At 40.8% G+C, this 15,311-nt stretch overlaps 1 protein-coding gene across 1 annotated transcript in view; it reads left to right on the forward strand.

The window, feature by feature from the left end:
• Nucleotides 1–3,030: 3,030 nt before the first annotated feature.
• The window catches only part of LOC121879600 (serine/threonine-protein kinase Pak-like), a 122,820-nt gene continuing 110,539 nt past the window's right edge, over nucleotides 3,031–15,311 (forward strand). The window contains exon 1 of the mRNA XM_042386301.1: nucleotides 3,031–3,126. The gene's annotated coding sequence lies outside the window, so the exon portion shown is untranslated. The remainder of the gene's footprint in view (nucleotides 3,127–15,311) is intronic.

Consider the following 15,311-nt stretch of genomic DNA (forward strand, 5'->3'; position numbering starts at 1 on the left):
GTGGAGGATGCGCCGCTGCCCTCTGGCCCTGTGTCGGCACACTTGCTTTCACTACCCTCCCCTGAGTAGAACCCATGTACACCCGTCCCCGTTCTTCCTTGACTCCTCCCTCTTCTGCTTCAAGTCCTGCAGGAGTTGGCAAGTACTGGGCATGCACTGGCTCCTGAATGTACCTTAACCTGCTCCAGTGTTGGTCAAGTCTGGTCTTGAAAGAGCTCACACTCGGTGCCGTCACAACACTTTCTGGTAGATTGTTCCAAGAGTTCACAACTCTCACTCCGAAAAAGTTTCCCCCTCACAGGTTTCTGGACTTGGGACTTCTTCAATCTTGAGCTGTGAAACCTTGTGGGGTGAGCGTCTGCCATCTCTAAGTAAGGACACTCGACTGAGTAGTGTCCTTTGAGATGCTTATACCCCTCAATTAGGTCGCCCCTTCCCCGTCTGTAGTATAAGCTAGGTAAGATCAGGCGCTCCAATCTCTTAGGGTAGCTGTGGTACCGAAGGGCAGGCACCAGTCTGGTGGCCCTCCTTTGAACATTTTCAACCAACTGACAGTCCCTAGCATATCTCTGGGACCAGACGGGGTGACAGTACTCCAGAAGGGGAAGCACTTCACTCTTGAAGATCGTTACGAGGGACGGACCATCTAGATATCTGAACGACGTTCTTATAAGACCCAATAATCTATTTGCCTGATTTACCTTCTTCTCGCAATGGCCCGAGAACTTCAGCTCATTATCAACATACACGCTGGTATGCCCCAGGTTCATCCTCTTACACTTCGTGACATTGAATCTCAGCAGCCATTTTTTCGATCATTCTTGGAGCCCACAGAGGTCCTTCTGCAGCTCTTCACAGTCCGCTTAGTTCTTGATTTCCAGAAATAACTTGGCGTCATCGGCAAACATTTGTATGGAGGAGTGTACAACGTCAGGCTTGTCATTTATGAAACAAACAAACAACAGCAGGCCCAATACACGGCCCTGTGGTATTGTGGGGTTTTTGGGATGTTTGGTTCACACTCAGGATGGGGTGGAGAAAGGAAACTCACAATGTGCTCTCGTGTATACATGTTGTATTGGATGTACAATGCAGCTTGGTGCTGGGAAGGCAGCATGGTTACAAGCGTGATGTAGAGAGAGCTGGTTGGTGAGGATACTCAGAGGAGGACCAGCTTGTGGGTCGCCATGCTCGCCGGCGGGAGCGAGGACCGGCAGGCAGGCGGAGGAGGAGGAGGTGTTGCTGGCTGGTTGGTGTAGGTAGAAAGAGACAGGTCACCACGAGGTCAGGTCTTAAATAGCGGGGGGGGTAGGCGTGACTTAGTAGTTGACCCCCGCTCTGTGATGTATGGCGGCGCTGGTTGACCTAGACCATGAGGCATACACTGGGGAATTGGTGGGGTCGGCTACTCAGCGACAAACAGCGTTTGTAGGGGAGAAATCCACTACAGTATCCCTCTTGTGCCAGGTACGGATGATGATTTCGTGCCATTAATCACCACACACTGCTTGCGGTCATGTATAAAGTCTTATATCCACGCTAGGTCATTTCCCCGAATTCCGTACCCTTCCGGTTTGATTTTCAGCCTTTCATGGGGTACACTGTCGAAAGCCTTGAAAAAATCTAGGTAAATATTGTCGATATTACCACCCCGTTCCAGAATATGGGTCCAAATATCCAATACCTTGAGCAATTGTGTTAAGCAGGAGCGCCCCGGGATAAAACCGTGTTGGCAACCCTTTACAAGGTTGCTTCGTAGTAGATGTTCCATCGCGGCATCTCTGATAATACTCTCAAGTCCCTCGTAACGATCTTCAACAGTGAAATGCTTCCCCGTCTGGAGTACTGTTACCCCGTCTGGTCCCCGATATACACTAGGCACTGTCAGTTGATTAAAAATGTCCATAGGAGGGCCACCAGACTGGTGCCTGCACTGCGGCATCTCGGCTACCCTGAGATATTAGAGCCCCTGAAATTGTTTAGCTTCTACTACAGACGGGCAAGGGAAGATGTAATTGAGGTGTACAAGCATCTTAAAGGGCACTACTCAGTCGAGTGTCCTTACCTGGAGCTGGCGGACACCCGCCCCACAAGGGGTCACAGCTCAAGGTTGAAGAAGCTGCAAGTCCAGAAAACACAAGAACACAAGAATGGAGGAAACTGCAGCGGGCCTATTGGCCCATAGTGGGCAGTCCCATTTACACCCAACCCCTATTGCTCATATATCCACCCAACCTAAGTTTTAAGCTATCCAGCGTGCTTGAGTTAATGATGATATTTGGTAACTTGTTCCAGTCGTCCACTACTCTATTTCCAAACCAATGTTTACCTATTTCGCGCCTAAATCTAAATTTGTCTAATTTAAAACCATTGTTACGAGTTCGCTCCTGGTTGGAAAGTTTGAGTACCATTGTAATGTCCCCTTTGTTTAGCCCTGACTTCCATTTATACAACTCGATCATGTCGCCCCTCACTCTACGTCTCTCGAGGGAGTGCAAATTAAGATGCTTTAACCTGTCTCCGTACTCAAGGTTCCTAATGCCCGGGATTAGTCTTGTCATTCTCCTCTGAATTCTTTCCAAGTATTCTATATCCATTCTGTAATACGGTGACCAGAATTGAAGTCCTTGTCTTGATCAGAATCTGTATAACTAACATTTTCAAGCTTCGACAGGTCCGATTCGCCCACTCACCTTTTCTAATTTTGACTTTGCGTAGCGGTAAAACGGTGCAATAATCTTTTCCTGGGATGTTAACATAGTTCTTGGGGGCACCAACTCAGCCCTAAGGGCCGTGGGACATGCGGGCCACTGGTGAAGTTCAGTGTAGCTAATACTGTTGTAGTGAGTTTTATATAACGGAATAGATGTTACAGTGAAGAGCGTTATTTCGCTTTATGTAAATTGTGCTCCAAGGTCATTTGGTAAGTGAATGGGTTGGAGTTTTACATGCACAGTATTTAATGTTGGCGGCGGTGGATGGCGTGAGTCGCCAACAGATGGCGTCAGCAGCTGTCAGTGACGTCATCACCGAGGGTTGTGTGGGCCTCAGTGTTTGTGGAGTCCAACATATCCTCCAATTTCTCCCTTTAATGGGGGATCTGTGACGTTCAATTTACCCTTACAGGTAACTAACAACCATAGCTAAGTACACTGAAACGGGTAAATAATATTTTCGTAATTTAATGTCATAGATTTGTGAAATAAGTATCGTTTTCTTTGAGTATATTTACGGGGATGAATCACGGGGAGTGTAAAAGTACAAATAATTACGGTGTGAAAAAGAGTCTTAAGTTGTCAAATTTTGGAGATAGTTCGCAAAGAAAGTAGACGAAAGTAGCAAGAAGAGTGGCATATTATTAGGGTGAGGAGTGAGGGCCCTGGTAAAGCCCTGGGTGCGACAAATGGCCCTGTCATCGGGTGGCGTCGACAACCGTGGCTAGCCCAGCCCATTTTTCCCTGGTATATCAGGTTCAGGTTAGGTTTACGGGAGGCACGTTCAATACTTCTATCGTTATTGTGATTATTGCGGGTACTAGTAAAAGAGGAAGTGTTTTAGATGTAGTATTTATTATGATGTTTTGGGGTGTGACAGACCTAGGGTGCATGTGACCTATCCTATCTTGTGGCTTTTGAACCATATCTCTTTAACCTGTGTAATTTATTTAAAAAAATACTACCTGTACACATTAAAACAAAATAAGTGAATGGTATAAAGCAGAGGATACAAAATTAATTCTAATAATAGATTTATTAAGCAAAAAACACCAATGAGTATCAATGATTCATAGGGAAATTTTAGTTGTATTGTGATAATGCACTACATTCAGTTACCTTTGGGAGCATGGAATATGGATCAAACAGATTTAGTGGTGCCAATTTTGGTAATTTTATGATAGTAGCCAGGTTTCGATTTAAAAAAATTTTTTTTTGGTAAATTTGCACTTGCACACCACACTCTGTTAGAAAGTCAAAAATATATTTTTCTAGTGTATTCGTGTGTGTTTAGACCGAATATGACCTTCATTTCTGGGGGAAATTAGCCGGGTTTTTTTATCAATTTTTTTCGCTGGACGTTTTCCGAAAAAAATAATGGCTAAGCGAATAAAAAAAAATAGAAAACCAAAAACCAAACTGATTCACCATATGATGGAATTGCCTATTTCTTACCTTATTGGCCTGGTTGCTGACGTTGATTCTCACTTAACGGGGGGGGTATAGGCGGGCAGCTTCTTCCAACGCCACATATGTTGTTCTTTGCGATATTTACATTCAGTCTTGCACTTAGGACACTTTACTGAGGTTGGAAGAACACCATGTGATCGAAAAAATGCTATAGTTTCTTCGTTTTTTTCCCCAAAACTCGCAATGAGCTCCATATAATTTAAGTGACGTCCATCGCAGATTTCCATGGTCGGAAATGAATTTGAATTTAATGTCATAGATTTGTGAAGTAAGTATCGTTTTCTTTGAGTATATTTCCGGAGATGAATCACAGGGAGTGTAAAATTACAAATAATTACGGTGTGAAAAAGAGTCATAAGTTGTCAAATTTTGGAGATAGTTCGCAAAGAAAGTAGACGAAAGTAGCAAGAAGAGTGGCATATTATTAGGGTGAGGAGTGAGGGCCCTGGTAAAACCCTGGGTGCGACAAATGGCCCTGTCATCGGGTGGCGTCGACAACCATGGCTAGTCCAGCCCATTTCGAAATATGAGACCCAAAATAAAAATAAAATTTGATTGGGCCAAAAATACCGCAAATTAAGCCCAAAATCATTTTAATTGGTTGCAAAAAAAAAACGCTTTTGATTGGCCGCGTGACGTTAACATCCCTAACCTAACTTAACTGAAACCTGGCTACTATCCTAAATCGCCAGTGGGTCAATTTATGATAGTAGCCAGATTTTGATTTGTGTATAAAAAATATGTTTTTCTTATGGTTCTTGTGATTTGAATGAATCTGACCATTTTTGGTGCTAACCTAACCTGGCTACTATCCTAAATTAACCCCACTTTTTTATGAGGATAATTATTTGGTTTAGCACATGACATAGACTTTACGATGAAAATAGTTTCCATAGTTTCTTACTTAGAATTTAAGGTCAACATTGAGAAAGTGTCACTCGGGACCTGAGTATTGAGTCATATGGGGAGGTAGAGAAAAATAAATAAAAATAATTTATTCTATAACGCTTCCGTCCGAAATGTATACCGGTAATTTTCGAGTAAAAGTAAAAAAAACAAAAGAAGTGTAATATTTGGCCAATCAGCGTGAGTGTTGATGAGACGTCATAGTCATGCGCGTCAATCAGCGCCAGTGCTAGTGTGATGTAATACCCGTGCTCTAATCAGTGTTTGCAGCCAATTAGAAGATGACATCTGTGTGAGATGGATGTACATTGGCTGGCTGCTGCATTATTCAGTGCATTTTGGACAATGAAGCAGCAGCCATTGTCATTTTTAGGGCTCACTGTGTTTTTTTTTTTTATCTTTAAAGTGTCTGAGATGTAATTCAGTGTCAATACTGTAGATCACCATACAGTACATGGTACTGTGATAAGAGATGGACACTGACGGCCACTTCCTCATTCAAGTCGCATCACTTTATCCTCCTGTATCGCTTACAGTATTTAAGGCAAGTTTCTTATGCACTAGGGGTTAGGTAGGTTAGGTAAGGTTTTTATTTATTTTTTTTAGGTTTTTACTTTGTTTGACCTACCACTTTTTTTTTCAGTATCTTCACTATGCCTGATTTCCGACGGCAATGAATGTTATATTTGTATTTAACACGTCGAGTTACACTAGAAGACCGTATTTATAATGCTCAGTTCCCTGATAACACTTTCTGAATATTGACCGAATTTAATTCTGAATTGATTTTCTGCTATGGTATTTCTTGAAGTCCACAAAAGTAGGCAGGGTTTGTATTAGAGGGAAGTCGTGGGGTAAACGAGGGCATGCGGACACTATTGAACCTAAAAACCTAACCTAACCTACCTTAATTTAATGTAGTGTTCCTAGCCCTGCCATCATATCATGGTTGGTGAGGGTTACTGTACATCATAATTAATACATGGGGATTTTGTCGACAGACTCGTTTTAATCTTTGATATTGAAACAGTTTATTTAGCCAGGAAAATACAGATACAGAGTGGATAATAATAATAATAATATTAACATGGCTGAGCCAGTTGAGAGCCTGATCTCTCTTGAGGGCACTTGATATATACTGTACATTTATCTCAAGGAAGTATTATGTAACATTTAGTATCATCTGGAATAGTACTGTACAAGTAACATGGTGGTAGTAAGAGCATATCAGAATGTTACCAAGGATATCACTTTGTTATTTATTTTTTTACATTTATATTAGAGTATAGTATTGTACTGTATATACACATTTTACAGTGGAGTTGATATCAGGGTTGTACTTAGGTGGAACAAGAGGACAGAAGCTGTCAGTATCATGTCTTGTTGGCAAATATGATAATTGCAATGATAATTTGTCTATTTTTCTCCAAATACTTCTTATATCTCTGTTGTTATCAATTTGCACAAGAAGTACTAAAGAAGAAAATCGATTCAGAATAGGGTAATTATTAAATTCCATATAAGGCAAACGTATTTTCATTTTGAATTCCATGTGCTAAACCAAATACTGTGCTGTACTATTTACCTTTATGAGTTCCAGATAATTAAACTATTTAATTTGCTAATTCATAGCGACTGGCATGGCCTTGGCACCAACTTGCGCCTTCTCCATAGAAGATAAAGAGCTTTCTTACCTTGAGAAAATACGAAAAGAGCTCGAGGAAAACGTTTTGTGGCACAATACTTTCATAATACAGTATTTTCATCTTGGTTCTCATGAGGAGACACTGGCAACTTCCATCCATCCATGAGCGATATTGAAATGTGGCAGTACATTATCTGTTACTTTGGAAATGTTATCAGTTTAGTGCAAATGTATCATTGGCTTTGAAGGTTCCATTTTCATTTTGGTAATGTTGGAGGAGACATTTAGTGCCAGAAGGACTTTATGGAATTGCACTAAATTTTCTGGAGATGTTGCTTGGGTGATGCAAATAAGAAAATCGAAACAACAATGCACAGAACCTATAAGAACCTGACCTAACCAACCTAACCTCACCTAACTTTGTAACTAGTGCATTTTTGTTTCAATTTTCATATCATCCAAACAATATCTCCAGAAAAAAATGAACCAGCTCAATCCAATATGAATCATGATAAACACGCCCGATGGGATTGTCGTTTATTTCGTGACTTGTAAACAAAGACCGAGGATGCTCCCGTATAGCAGATGATGTGAACCAAAACATGGTCGTGACTGGAGATTCAACGGTGCCATAATTATGGTAAATACAGGGGGTACTTTAATTTATTTCTTCGTATACAAAGCACATACAGTAAGTCCTCGCTTAACGTCAGGGTCACTTTCCTGAAAACGCGACATTATACGAAACAAAGTTAAGCGAATTAATTTTCCCCATAATAAATAGATAAAATAGGGGAGTTACATTCCTGAGCCTCCCTTTGCCCCATGAAATCCATTACATATACAGAAAATCATGGCCATTTCTATAAAAAATAATGCACACATATGCAACTACAGTACTAAGTTTGTATTGGGACTCACCGATGGGAGGAGGTGGTAGAGTGAATGTGTGGTGGGTAGTGAAGCGAAGGAGGCAGGAGCGGAGGAAGAGGGTGGTGAATCACTGAGACTGCGGCTGCCTCTCCTCCTGCTCTGACTGGGGTTCCTCCGCCACTGTTTGCTCCTCCTCCATTGTTGTTTGCTCCACCTCCATTGTGGTTTGCTCCTCCTCGACTGCTGTGTGCTCCTCCTCGGCTGCCGGCGACAAAAATAATGAATCCAGTGTTGACCTCTTGGTGCTACTCCTCTTGTTTTCCTTATACATCTCCATGTAACAACCAAGACTGTCATCAATGTTGTGTTGAATCTTTCAGCTACGATCTCTGCTTGGGTTGTCATCTATAAGGATTTGCATACCTTGCTGGATCATTTTGAACGCTTCTGCCATCCTCTTGAAAGTTGGCGTTCGTGAGGTTCTTCCTCATCGTGGTCTTCAACGGCACTGTGTTCTGTTAATTGTTGCAGATCTTCGTTAGTGAGCTCTTCTGTATGGGATGCCAGGACTTCCTCAATATCCTCTGATTCCAGCTCATCAAAGCCTGCCTGCCAAGCTGAGGATATCCCTATTCAAGGCTGGGACTAAGTCCGTGAATCCCGTAAAACTGTTGATTCACTCGGGCCACAATTTATGCCACATACCATTCAGGCAACTTTCTGAAACCTCTTCCCATGCCTTGCTAATGTTGTCAATTGCATGAAGAATGTTGAAGCCCCACCAATATTCTCGGATTGAAGGTTTATTTTCTCCGTTTGTAGCCTTGAGCAGCTGGGCCATGGTACGGCGTAAATAATACGTCTTGAATGCAGCGATGACGCCTTGGTCCATAGGCTGCATCAGTGCTGTCATGTTGGGCGGCAGAAATACAACTTTTACACTGTCATGCAAGTTGTCGAGATTGGGAGGATGAGCTGGATCATTGTCAACGATCAGAAGAATTTTGAAGTCAAGGCTTTCCTTGGCACAGTATTCCTTCATTGCAGGGATGGCATACATGGTTAACTACTGGCTAAATATGGCACTGGTGATCCATGCCTTCTTATTTGCCTTGTAGATCACAGGAAGGTGAACCTTAGAGTAACCTTTCAGGGCCTGTGGGTTGGCAGTGCGAAAAATCAACATCGGCTTCAGCTTGAAGTCGCCGGCAGCGTCCAGCAGTCTTTTGCCACTTTAAAACCTGGCGCTCTTTTCTCCTTCTTGGGCATCCTCTTCCAAAAGAGACCAGTCTCGTTCACATTGAAGACTTGCTTCGATGAGTAGCCTCCTTGCTGGATAATCCGTTTAAATTCTGGCGGGAATGTCTCGGCAGCAACCATATCTAAACTAGCAGCTTCACCTGTCATATTTATGTTGTGGAGGTTATAATGACGCTTAAATCGTTGAAACCATCCTCGGCTGGCTGTAAAGGTGTCTTCCTTCGATTCTTTACCCTCCGTTTCCTTCATGTCGTCAAACAAGGAACTGGCCTTATGCTGGATAATCATAAGGCTCACAGGGACATTGCGTTGATTCCGGTCCTCCATCCACATAGCCAGCATCTTTTCCACCTTTTCTATCAAAGTGTTTCTAGTACGAGTTTCTTAGTAGCACTCAGAGAAGTACCACTTTCAGTACTAATCTTATCTTGTCAGCATTGGTCCAGATAGTATGCACCGTTGTGGGAGTTAGACCAAGCACAGCGACTATGTCCACAGCACGTTCCTTTTTTCAAATCGGGTTAATACTGTATATCCATTTTCATAGCAAGGGGAATGGTCTTACGTTGCCTCTTCACTACACTAGCGCTCAGTAGCACTTGATGGGCGCTTGGAAGCCATTTCGAATGGTTAGAGTACAGTTTTAGAGCAAAAGCACTTGAACACACACGAATGATGTGAAGTCGTAACAAAGACTAGGTTGGCGTCGCTCAGGGACGCTGTGACGTTCAGCGAGTGAGGACAGCGTGCTGAGCCGAGGAAGCGTGGTGCGTCCAGACGAGAGATGGTGATGCGCCGTAAAAAGTAGTCCGTGACGACGCAAATGACGTTGTACCTAGTCACCGGGATGTTAAACGAATTTTTGGTATTTAAAGTTTAGCTACGCAGTACCGAAACAACGTTAAGCGAGGACTTACTGTAGACGAAAAATTACTGTCTTATGATCAGTGTTCGCAGTGTTTTTAGCCTATTATTTCCCTTTTCATTCATGCCTTTCCCACTAACACATAATTTATGATAGAAGGATAGGCTACAAAGAAATAAAATACTACAATGTTGTTGCTTTGATTTTATTACTCTGTATCATCTACAAAACAACTCTGGGAATTATGAACAAAATATATAAATGCATTCGGGTGCTAATTATCTGCTCTACCTTTACGTTCTTTTTAAGATTAATAGAGAAGATTAGGTTTTTAAGGTTCGTTTGGTTCAGTATGAGAACAAAAGATTGTGGAACATCAGTATTATTTACTTCAATAGTTGGCTACCAGCTTACATTATGGAGGTAACAGATACTGCTACATTCTATAATTAAGCTATTGTTCATTAAATTAACCATACTAACCTACCAAACCTTACCTGACTCTTACCTAATCTAAAATATTACCGTTAGCTCTGTATTTTGTACAGTATTTTATTTTTGTAATATATATCCAGTCTCTCCTCGACTTATGACAACCCGAACATACGACGGCCATGCTCGTATAAAGTATTTTTCACATTACAGTGGTCCCTCGGTTAATGAACACAATTCGTTCCAGAAGGTCGTTCATGAACCGAAAATTTCGTTAACCGAAACCATTGTTTCAATGGGATTTTGGGTAATTGGTTCCAGCTCACCGAAAATTACATACAAACTAAAAATAAATGCAGTAAAGTACACTTGCTTTGAGGTGTGCATGTAGAAGGCTCCTGGTTGATGATGATGGGAATTAGAAGTGGGGGTGGAGGAGAAAGGAGAAGAGAAGGCAGTGGGGGTGGAAGAGAAGTCACCCCATGCTTCATGCCGCCATTTCACCCACAAAATTTTAAGTTCACTAGGTGTAATTCAAGATTATTTTCTTTAAATCAACGCTGCACTGCATCATATATTGTCAATATGTAAAATAAATTTCAGAATGACCAATAATTGTACTGTAAAAACGTAAAAATAGTTTATGTTCAAGAGTCTCAAGCAAGATGCTTCCTCCACTGAGCAGACACAAACTGACTCCATTCTGGGTGAGTCAAGTGGCTGTTTGGCACGCTAAAAACTAGTTCCCTGTACTTCAATTATGTTAAATAATTGTTAAAATGACTAAAAATTTTAATATAAGACTTGGAAAATTATTGAATAGTACAACCTTCTTGATATTTACTCAAATGGTAATGAATTTAAGCCTTAAAACCGATTACTGTATTGGCGGACTAATACTCCAGCTGGTGAGCAGGCGAAAACATGTTGACACGATTTCGTAAGGATTTCGTTAACCGAATTTTTGTTCGTTAATCGAGTTGAAGATTCTTATGAAAGGTAATTCGTTAACCGAGGGAGCACTGTACTGTACGTATTTTCGATTCCCGAAGTTAATGATCGCGCTGTGTACTGACAAAATTTTTGTTTGTAATTCCCTTTAAAATGGCTGGCAAGCGTAAAAGTGAGAGTTCTCGTGGTGCTGAGAAGAAAATGAGGCACCCATTTTAGATTTTCTATGTATTACTTTCGCATTTTCGTCTTACGGCCTGGTCGTCGGTCCCTAACCCCTCGTAAGTCGAGGACTGACTGTACTTTATAGTGCTTATTTTGACAATAATTATTGTAAATGAATTAAAGTAAATGTGTAAATTATCTAAAAACACTGTACAGGAGGTCCCCGACTTATGAATGTCCGCTGATAGAAACGGGGTTAAACTTGATATTTACAGTACAGTACAACAGTATTTACCTGAGGACTTATTTATTACTTTCATTGACTGTATTTTGTCATTCAGTTTCTTCTTTTGTCTTAAATCAAGTGATTTTAGATGTACAGTATATAAGGACTTAAGCTATGATATAGTGGGATTTTCAACATTGTTTTGTAAGTCTGGTATGCATATAGCATATGTTCCGACTTCATACGTCCTCAGGAACGGAACCCGTTTGTAACCTGGGGCCCCCCTGTAATGATATCTTGTACAGTTGCTCCTCTACTTAAGAACGTTCAACTTACAAACTTTTAGAGATACAAACATCATCACTGAGACCTGCCAGAACAGGTGTTTAATGTGGATGAGACTGGATTATTTTGAAGAAAACTCCAGATAGAACAAACATTACCTAAGAGGAGAAGATTGAGCCAGGTTTTAAGGCTGTATTAAAGGGTATAGCTGTACTAAATATCCAGTGATGGGCACGATTCCGCTAAGCCGCTAACTGCTAATTAGCGAAGCTAACTTTCTCGTTAGCGGATTAGCGTTTTTGCTAACTTTGGAAACCATTAGCGGACCAATTAGCTTCCGCTAAATTTAGTTCCGCTAACTTTAAGTCCGCTAACAAAATTTATACATGTTTGTTTCTGTCTGTTGTAAGCGTGTGACGCAGCGACGCGTGTCTCGAGCAGCCAGTCAGGCACGCTTGGCTGACTGCGTGTTAGCAAGTGTAAATGTGAATGGAATTTTTCGATTATTGAAGTTTAATACTTTTTTTTTGTACAGTAAATAAAGACTGTCAGTGTATGTTGAAAGAATCAAAGAATGTAATTGTAAACTAATGTATAATTTAATTTCACATTTATTTGTTAATTTATTTAGGATTTTTTTGTGTCAATATATTTAGTTGTGCTAAGTACTGTACTGCATAAGTTCATAACCAGGATGTCATCCAAGGTGTGCGCCAAACAAAATTTTCTAAAAACTTACTTTTCATTAAAGTTTAGAGTTTTCTGTTTATTTACATGACTAAGACCAACAATAAGTTATATAAAAATGCACTGGTATAATGTGTATGTGGTTGGTATTGCATATTTACATGAATAATGAACAAGGCCGATAGGTTGTATGAGAATGCAAATTAATTATTTGTGAAATTGTGTACAGTGTACACCTTGATAAGTTGATCGTCATCTGATCTTGGCGTGATGCTATTTGCTACCTATGCTATACAATACTACAGTACTATAGATTTTGGATTCGTTTAATACTTTCTGTCTTTTCGTACAGTAAATAAAGATTATAAAGTGTATGTTGAAACTTGAATGTAAACTAATGTTTAATTTCTTTTGTTCATTTAATTATTTGTGTACACCTTGATCATCATCTGATCTTGGCATGCTATACCTTTTTGGAAAGCTCTATATCTAAGCTACAAGACTACATATGAAAATTTCAGCTCTCTAGGCCTGTTTTTAAGGGTTTTTAGAGCCCCCCCCCCAAAAAAAAAGAAAAGAAGCTAAATTCATATAATAAAAGTTAGCGGTTAGCGTTAGCTTCCGCAAATTTTTTTAGCTCTTTAGCGGTTTAGCGTTAACGAAGTTAACTTTTTAGTTAGCTGTGCCCACCACTAAATATCCATAATCTTTCAATTTTATACAATATATTTGGTATCTACAAGAGTAAAGTTGGACTTACAAACAAGCCTCAGGAGCGTAACTCGTTCGTAAGTAGAGGAGTACCTGTATTGGAAGCAACTCAGAATGTAAGGTTACGATAGGCTCCAAAAATACCGGAAAAATTCTAGAAAAATCATTTTTTTTTCCATCTAACATAAACCCCTTTTTTTTTACATCTCTATTTGTAATGGTATGGTGCTGTATTGATTATTTCTGCATAAATCAATCTACTCTATAGGACTTAAGTTACTTAGCTAGAGTTGTTAAATAGGGGAAAAGGTTGGACTTGAGATACTTACTTCTTTGTGGACAAGCCCTCTGCAAGTCACTCTTGTTATTAAGTCAGCCCTTATCTACAGAGATAGAACCTCCATCCTTGAAGGGCAGTTTTGTGCTATCAACAGCTATAATCAGGACTTACAGTACAAAAGGTCCCCCCCCCCTCCCAAGAAACTGCCATTGTTCTTCAAAACAGATGGGATATTGAATCATGAAGAGAATACTGTCCTGTACTTGTCATCATGCTCACCTATCTCAGCCACATCATGTGATTGCAGACCAATATCCTTCATGTCAACGCTGCCATTGGTGGGGGCCAGATGTACCCTGTTGTCTGCTAACACACTGCCTGCTTTTCATCTCTTGTTTATGCTCTTTTTTTTCATTATTGGTGAAAAATTGGACTACTGTGAGTGGGAGGTGTGGCAGGCATGAAGAGACTTAATCCTGGGTTGCACTTTGGTGGTGGGGGCAGGCAGTATCTGTATCAGGTGCAGCTTTGGTTGGTATTATTATTGCTTGTATCAGGTGCAGCTTGTTCTCCCTCAGGGTTTCACCGCTCCATGGGGGCTCCATGGTCAGTGGTTCCAGCTGTTTGCTCATATGGCTCCCACCACCTGCTGTGCATTGGGTTCTGGACATGTCTACCAGTCCATTACCCCTCTGCAGTACATGAATGTTTGATGGTTTGAAGTGTAGCTGCTGAGTAAATACAGCCTCCTGTCTTTAAGGTCACTCTTTCAATTCTGGGGCACTTCGAGTCCACTCATCCAGGTACTGTACTGGTAAAAAGGTACAGTACATACAGTGAACCCTCGAAGATCCGGACTAAAAGGGGGGACCACCTGTCAGAAAAAGCCGATTGTCCGAATCTTCCGGTGAATGTGCTAAATGTATAAAAACGATAAATAATGATACAAAAAGACATAAAAAATAATATGTATTATCATGACCACTGGGGTTAGATATACAGATTTTTTTGTGAAAAAGCCATAGTTTTTAGCAGCAAATTACTGTACTACACTAAAGGACTAAAATTTTTATCTCGTGTGCAAACTATGTGATGTCTGTACTCAAATTATTGCTATCTTGCAAGGAATCCAGCAATGCAAGTTATATTTTGCTCAGTTTAGTCTGTGACATTTTATAAGATAAAAATTTTAAGCCTAAAACTACCTTCACCCTGTTTTGGGAATGCTTCTTAGGGAGGCTTCTTAGCCCAGAACCCCCAAATTTTTTGTCCGAATCTTCCAAAATCCGGATTTACCGGGTCCGGATCTTCGAGGTTTCACTGTATGTATAGTGATGTATTGAATTATCTTCCCATGGTTTTGATGAATACGTCACGGAATGGTTGAGCCATTTGACACACACATGTGTGGAGCCCATAAACAGTTGGCAGGCCTGTGGAGCCTTGGAAAGGGGTCACCAGTTACACTATTCATTGTGTTTGGTAGTCAGGTTTCATTATTCAGTGATATCTCTGTTAACTGGAACAATTGGTGCAGAGCACTTCCGGGGATGAGAGATTTCCGGGTAACGAGACGACTCTCTCAAAGCCGGAAAAAATCTCTCATCCCCGGAATTTTCCGGGTAACAAAAATTTTCTCAGAAGTTCCAGAAATTTACCATTACATTATCTCTCGAACCCGGAAAATTATCCCGCATCCGGAATTTCCCGGGCAACGGAAAATTTTTCTCGGAATTTCTAGAAAATGTGCTTGATTTTCATCTCTCAAACCTGGAAAAACTCCCCCATCCCTGGAATTTGCGGGTAATGGGAAATTTTTCAGAATTTTCTGGAAAACGTGC

The sequence above is a fragment of the Homarus americanus genome, unplaced genomic scaffold (genome assembly GCF_018991925.1).
Source record: "Homarus americanus isolate GMGI-L3 unplaced genomic scaffold, GMGI_Hamer_2.0 scaffold51859, whole genome shotgun sequence".
In the NCBI taxonomy this organism is placed as follows: Eukaryota; Metazoa; Arthropoda; class Malacostraca; order Decapoda; family Nephropidae; genus Homarus; species Homarus americanus.